Source organism: Fukomys damarensis, unplaced genomic scaffold (genome assembly GCF_012274545.1).
Source record: "Fukomys damarensis isolate Sample0158 unplaced genomic scaffold, DMR_v1.0_HiC HiC_scaffold_39, whole genome shotgun sequence".
Classification (NCBI taxonomy): domain Eukaryota; kingdom Metazoa; phylum Chordata; class Mammalia; order Rodentia; family Bathyergidae; genus Fukomys; species Fukomys damarensis.
The window spans coordinates 119,029,792-119,038,144 of NW_022900951.1; positions in this window are offsets into that span (position 1 = coordinate 119,029,792).

Sequence of the window (8,353 nt, forward strand, 5' to 3'; positions counted from 1 at the left end):
CGAGAAACTGAAAAAATGGAAATAAAGTGTTTGTAAATGGGGAGGGGAGGAGGGGGTGAAGGGAGGGCAGGGACAAGGGGAAAAATGAGAATCAAGACCTATCATGTAAAGGTACAGAATCCCAATGATGAATGTAATTGTATTATATACCTAGATTGTACCAATAAACTCAATAAAAATAAAAAAAATAAATGAGTTAGTTTTTAGTTTTGCTAGGTAAAAAATTAAAACTATTTTAGTGACAAAACAGAAGACATTTATCATGTCATAATTTTCATGGCTCAAGCGTCTAAGAACAGTTTAACTTGGCCCTGTGTTCAAGGTTTTACAAGAGTGAAAAGCAGCTGTCATTCAAGGCTGCCCTCGTATCAAAAGTCTGAGATTTCACTTCCAGTCATTTCAGCTGCTGCCAGAATTCACTTCTGGAGTTGTAGAGCTAAGGGCATCTCTCTTCTTCAAGGTCAGCTGCAGCACTTCTACGTTGTTTCCAGTCTCCGGCCTGATGGAAGGTTTAAAAACCTCAGCTAAAAGGCTCACTTGGTAAAGTCAGGTTCACTCAGAGCAATCTCTCCTTTCATTAAGTTAAATGAAAACAATTAAAGTTCTTATTTGCGTTTACAAAATCTCTTAATTTTGCCACATAGTGTAACAGTGGGGTTGGAGTTATACACTGTCATTTTCATGGATTATCTCCACATTCCAAGATATTAGATTTTGGAGGAAGAGTTGTGTATCACGAAGGCTATTTTGAAATGAGCCTATCAGTGTACGAAACAAGGTTTTTTCTCCCAAAAATATGAACAAGAGTGTATTTTGAACTCTAGTTTACACTAAACCCCACTTCTACCCCTGCTTCTTTCTGGAGCACATTGAATTGGGAAAAATGTTTGTTTAGTTTAGATTCCAGGAACACAGCTAACAGCAAAAGATAATGCACCAACAACAGCCAGGGACTTTTAGTTCCCATAATCTCACTCTTCCTTCTCCATGTCAATCTTACCCAGCAATCCTTCCAGCCCTTTTAGGGTGTGTGTGTGTGTGTGTGTGTGTGTGTGTGTGTGTGTGTGTGTGTGTGTTGCTTAAACTAACAATCAGGATGGATTGGGAACCTTCAACCCAGCCAATGGGAAAAGAGGTCAGTCACTCCTCACATCTTAGGGATTAAAAAGAGCCTCCTACAGCCTTCCTGCACACATGTTACCTCATGCTAGAGTGTGCTCAAGCCCTTCTGCAAAAGAAAAACATTGACTTATCAAGATTTTTTTGGTATCTGTTCAGACAAATTGAGTCTGGGGGTGTAGTCCTAATATCAGAATATCCAAAATAAAACTCTAAGTTATCACTCATTCTGATAGACTTGTCTAAAATAACCACTCATTTGTTATGTGATAAAAGACTTCCCTTTCATCACTGGTGACTGCATATTTCTAATTTACAATTGTATTTTTTTACTTGCTTTTACCTAGAAAATATCCTGTTAAAATACTTCTAAACCACTTTATTTACTAACTCATTATTACCCTCCTAAGTTTTTTTTTAAAATAAAATCCCCTTTTTTCTCAAATAACCTTCCCATGAAACTTTAAAGCCATAAATACTTTAAATCTTTATTTCTTTATATTCTCTATTTATATATGCTTTGTACACAAAATAGTGAGATTTTCTTCTTTTCCTCCCCAAGGCAACATTTTTGTCCAGTTTGGGGCGATTTAACCCCTGTTGAGAAATCATGTCCTAAATAATCCGTGACTCATTATTGCTTAAGTAATCACATTGCTGTGCTCTTTCTTTAACTTTTGTGTTCCACCTGCTATACCAGCCTCCATTTCTGTTCTCCACATTTCTGTTACATTGAGGCGTATGTGTTTTACTGATGTATAGGACTGGATGACCTTTGCTCCAGTCCTGACTGTGCAACTAATTTCCAACGTGACCTTTGGCAAGGCAAGCAAGAATTTGGTGAAGCGATTTCTTCATTACTTTGAAAGAGCATGATGTTGTAAGATAGCATTTTATTACAATAGAAAAAAATTAACAGAGAAACTATCTTGGCATAACTGAAGTCCTGACTAAATGGAGAGAAGGAAAAGCTTTATAATCTTAAAAGTGTACACTAGGGGAAAAAAGTAATTTCTATTCCAAGAGTAGAAATTTTGTGATGAAAAGCTGTCTAAATTATGTCAAATTTTCCTTAATTATGCTGGTAGTTTTCATTTGAATTCTGTGGAGGTCCATTATGTTGGAACAAGAGCCAAGGAAGACAGCACCTGTTATCATAAAACAATCACTGAACTGACAAGTAAACAAAGTTCATTGGGTCTTGCTTCCTACCATTGCACCTCCTGTCCATTATGACAGATTTACTGTCTTAAATATTTCCTCTGGAGCCATCAGCCTTAAATTTTATGCTCCAAAATATGGTGGAGAGAAAGCCCTGGTGCGGTTATCAACCATTATCCTACAAGATATGTTCATTGTTTGCTTTTCAAATCAAATCTATGGAATATGTAAAATTCTCTATGAGACTTCTACTGAAACAAGGTATATCATCTCTAATGTATTATATGTTCCATTGTTAAAATTTGTGCTACATAAATCTATAGGTCAAATTCTAATGTCATTTAACTTTTATATACCAAATCTTGAGCTTCATAGCTTCAAATTTCTATGAGGCAAAAGCATTTGAAAAATGGCTTGGGCACTATATCATAGTAACATTTATTGGAGAAGAGTAAAGGTCTAATCTAAAGCATATAAGAAACATTTTAATATGCTTTTGGATTTAAACTTTAAGGTTTACAATATTTATTGAAAAATATTCCTCCTTTAATTTTGCCATAAGTCTTTGTTCTGTTTGAATACCCTTCTATTCTTCTGTCTGTACAACTGTTTTATACTTGGGAGGTTACTTTTGAAATCAGCACAATATGTTTTCATATATGTTGGGACCCATCATGTAAGTAAATTATTTCAACATCATTATGCACTGAGAACACTGACAATGTTACTATCTTCTCACAAAACTAATAGGGAAATTATATCATTCTTTGTTGGAAAGGTCACATATATTAGACCTGAGTGGATGGACTCAGCATAGAACTTTCCTTACCAGGTTTAGCAGTGTCGAAGCTACGGGACGGCTCTTCAAGAAAGTTCGAGAAAAATCTCTAAGCATTTGTAGAGCACAACCCATCCCCAGCAGATTTAAACTCAAGATTTGTTTACAAAACATTACCATTTGTAAATGAAGCATACGTTTCAGCCCCAGACTCTTAATTTATTTCCAACTCTATTTGTGGAAAACAACAGCTGAGCTAAAGACAAATTGGTCTCGGTGGCAACATCTAGTGAGGCAGCAGAGCAAGGTATGAAGTTATGGATTCGGCTTATAGGTAAAGCCTTTCTACAAACTTCCTTTCCACAGATACTGCCTCCTTTCCAGCTGTAATCATTTTTGTTTCAGCTTAAAACATATTAAACTGGGAGGAGAAATATAAGCCTTATGTGTTCTGACACACTGACATGGATGACGTATTCAGCTCTTTCATCAAAGTGTAGATAGAGGGACAGAGTGAAATAGACTGTTGAAGATTCTTTCTTGAGAGATCCGTATCTGATTTATAGAATATGATATCGCTAAATTATCCCTTCGATTTACCATAATTCATATGACCATCCTGCCTTTAATTATTTAGCCCTATCCTGCTCATCCATTGGAATTTCAGCCAATCATGCTGAGCAACCCTGGTTCTTTTATCCATTGTAACATCACCATCTCTAACTTTATAGGTAGCCAGTATGTTCTATAATGACGTTTTCACCTCCCTCTGGCTCAGCATAACAAGTGGAGTCTCTCTGGAGGAAAAATTGTACCTTTTCCATGTTCATTTATTTAATATCTTCTCAGTACCTGACACATAATTTATGATCAGCTGAATGATTTAATGAATAGATAAATTAGTGAATAACTCAACATTCATAATACTGCAGGCTTAATCTTATTCCAGTCACCTTTTCTACTGGAAAAGATCAAGTAGTTGGTATACAGATTCATGTTTAATGATTTGACTATAAAATATGAACTCAGATTTATAAAGGGGCAATGATTCTGAGAGATAATAATTTTTCATAAGCACTTAAGCATGAAGGTAAACAGTGTATTTCTAACACCTCCCAAACTTAATTCCACTCATTCCAAAACTATTTAGTGAACATCTGTTGGGTGTCCAAAACTTTTTTTTTCTTTGAAGTAGAGCAATGGAAAAACAAGGCAAAAAGCTCTCCAGTCATGGAGGCTACAGTCTAGCAGATGGTAGTGTATTTTCACTATTTCCCTAATCATTGTAGTAAGTACTTGAAGTAAATTTTCCAATTTAATCTTCAAAATCACCTTATGAAGTAGTTGTACTTCTGGTTCTACCTTTTTGAAGGGAAATTAAGGTACAGAAAAGTTTGTACATTCTTCTCTAATGTTTCAAACTCTTTTTATGGCTTAAATTTCATAATTTTTATAAATTATACTGTCTGTAATTTTGGCTATGCTGTGGTTGTAAGCTTCTGAGCGTTTATAACAAGATAGGTTCTTTGAATTGAGAATAATAGATCAATATTCTTCTTAGCATGCATAATGGATAAGGGTTCCCACAATGGAAAGAAGCAATCTCAGAGAAGATATAAATTCTTAAGTGTATCTCTCTCCTCAAAAATAAAGCCATTGGACCCCTTCTGTCTCTCTTAGACAGAAGCTTTCTTTCTCTAACTAAATTTTTCCTACTCTTAAAAAATAAAGCTATTTCCATTAAATAGAAAAGTCCACTAATGTTATAAATAAGTAACATAAATCACCCTACTGTAGAAAAGTATAATAAATCCATCATTTCCTCTTTTATTACTTTATGTCATGCTGCAAATTTAGAATGTTTTTATTTTCAGGTTTAAATTAACATGCATAGAATCTCAAGTTTTTAACGTGTGCAATACAGTGCATGCATATCTTATATTTGTTAATTGTTCTCATAACATATATTATTCAGTCCTGTCTTTGGGACTCATATGCAGCTACATAATATGCCCATATATCTTTAAAATTATTAACCAATCGCTTCTCGGCCTTTTGGCTAAGATCAAGTGTAAAATTATTAACCAGATTCACATTTACTAATTTAAGAAAACAAACTAATTTAATCAGAGTGTTCATAGGCAGTGACATCAGAAAAATAATTTAGATGTAATTATGATAGTAGGACCTTATGTTAGTTCAAAACCAGCATTACTATACCGTTATCAACATTTTGTATATCTAAAATACTAATTTCTCCATAACCAAGTAGCAATAGAAAAGTATTTTCTTTCAGTTTTTTAACTTTGTATGTCAGTGTATTTGTCTGGTATCTCTAAACTCCTTTCTCTATCTTATCTTTTATCTCCCTCACTTAAAGGGAATCTAACATCCTCTGTATTCCCAATGCACTCTGCCTCCATTTCTGCTAAAGATCTTACTTAATATTTCCTGGTATTTGAAAGTTAGTTGTTTACTTGTCTGCCTCTCAGATGAAAGTAAATTCCCAGAGAGGAAGGCTATGGCTTATTTATTTTCTAACTCTACAATTTCCCTTAGAATATTGATTGATTTCTACAAAATATGTGTTAAGAAAATGTTCGACAAATGAGTCTTAGAAGTGCTGTTAAAAACTCAATATTATTAAGTATAGTCAATAATTTGGGAGTATACCTTGTAGGCTCAGGTCATCGGAGAACCCATATGGTGAAATATGAAAGCTCCTTAACTTATAGAAAACCAAGGTACAGTGGTCGATTTCAAAAGGTTGTACATATTCGTATTAGAAACTCTCATGTGTTGCCCAACTTTATTTCTTTAATAGCTTAGGAGGACTGGAACTTGAAAACATGTAAGGATGTTGTAAGATCAGTATGTGATGGACTGCTCCATTCATTATGCCCAATGTAGGCTGTAAAAAAAGTGTAGGCTGTAAATAGTTAACCCTGCAATTGGCTTGTTTATAGAAGGGAGCTTACTTACCCAAATTCCGTTCCCAGCCTAACACAAGAATGTTTCGTCCCTCTCTTACAAGCCTTTAATCTGCATTATATCCCCAGCAACCACAAATGGCCCTTTCCCCCTAACCTATGATGTCACCAATAAATATCAGCGATTTGGGCTGGCCAAGGTTTTTTCTTGATGGCTCAGCACTGCCCATCATGGCTCCCCATTTCTCTCTTTAATTTCTCTTTGAAGTTTCTTCTCACCTTGTACCATAACACTGAGTAGAAGCTGCTATGGGAGTCTCTGGTACCAGTTGTCATAAATTTTAACTCAAGTGGAAGATACTATCTCAAAGAAGAGAGGATGGGCTCTGAAGAGATTTCCAGTAGTCCAAATCTGGCTCTTCCATTCAGTAACTTTATAACCTTTACTGAATAAATGCCCTTTGTCATATCATTACTACGGTGAGAAGATTGTGATGCAGACTAAATGAAATAATGACTTGAAACAATTATCACAGTGTTTGGCACATAACAAACACACACGTCATCATCCCTGTACTTGGTTTATTTAGACTCCCTACCTCTAGAATTAAATTTCAGCTCAGAATGTATCCATTTTCCTATGAATGAATCTAATTTCTCATTCTGAGGATATACTCCTAAGTGAAATAAATAAGTCACACATGTGTGAATACTGAATAGTTTCTCTGGTGTGAAAAACTATAATTGTACACAAGATCCTAATGAGATAATTGACAATGTGAAATAGGAAGAAATGGGCTAAAGGTGTAGGAAAAATGGGAAGGGTAGGGGAAAGGGAATAAGGGAAAAGAAAAAATATGAGAAAATGAAAAAATGGAAATAAAGTGTTTGTAAATGGGGAGGGGAGGAGGGGGTGAAGGGACGGTAGGGAGAAGGGGAAAAATGAGAACCAAGACCTGTCATGTAGAGGTACAAGATCCCAGTAATGAATGTAACTGTATTGTGGACCTAGATTGTACCAATAAACTCAATAAAAAGAAAAAAAATCAGCTCAGCTCTCTGGAGCCTCAGTGCTGGCCAACTTTGTTAGCTTTGTATACTAAACTTCAATAGTTAGGAGTAGGATCTTCAAATAAAATGCAGATGCCTGGTTAAATTTGCATTTCTGACCATTTTTTTCACTCAAGTATGCCATATGCAGTAACATGGATATATATATAAACACTTATTCAGAAACTGTCACACATCAACAGCCATCCCTGCCTTCCAGCCATCACAGATGGACAGCATTTATATATAATTGGCTCCCTATTCACTCAATTTTCGGTATTGGCCATTAATCAAGCACGAAGTATAGGGGCCCCAGCTAGTTAGGGAAAGTTGGCTGGCTTCATTTTGCCTTAGTATGAATGAGTACGTCACTCTTGGAAGACCTGGTATATATGACAAAAACACATTCTGTGCTCATCTCTATGTCTCCAACACAGTTAGTAGTCTACTAGAAAAATGTTGGGTACTAATACAAAGATGATCTATGATTTCCTGCCTTTATATTTGAACATCGTTTGAGAAAAACAAGATAGTGTACTTATACTTAACAAGAGAAAAACAGCCCAAATCAGGGCAAAATATGAACTAGGGACAGTTTTAGTTACAAACAGCAGCCATTATATATAATTTCTCATTTTTCCAGAGTGATTCTTAGTGTGACACAGAGTTATAATATTCTGTGGTTGAAGTTTATCTCAGGCAGGCCTCAAATAAGCACTATTGGGAATATTGACTGGAATTCACCTCACCCCTGACCTTCTGCTTTCTTGGAACATTCAGATTTTTCATATTGGAGGTGATTTTTTTCAGGGTATTCTGTGAAGTACCACAAATACTTATTTGATGTCTGTAAGTGTGAAATCTATGTAGTATGTATAAATTCTAGAGATGGATCATGTGATTTTTTTTCAAAATTTTATTTAAATATTTAAAAAACTGATGTGTTTGTGTTCATGTCTGTACAAGGGTGTATGTATGCATATGCCCGTATATTTAAAATGACAGAAATTGCTTTGAAATATGCTTTTAATTTCGATAAAATGAACTATTTCAATAGTTATTACTCTTTTCTTGTTGTTGTTGTTGTTCCTGTTTTTTTTTTTTTCAGCTTTGAGTTTATTGGTACATTTTAGGGATACAGTACAGTTACATTCATTGTTGGGATCTTGTACCTCTACATGGCAAGTCTTGATTCTCATTTTTTCTCCTTACCTCTGCCCTCCCTTCACCCCTCCTCCCCTCCCCATCTACAAACACTTTATTTTCATCTTTTCATTCTCTCATTTTTTCTTTTCCCTTTTTGTTCTTCCCCTAC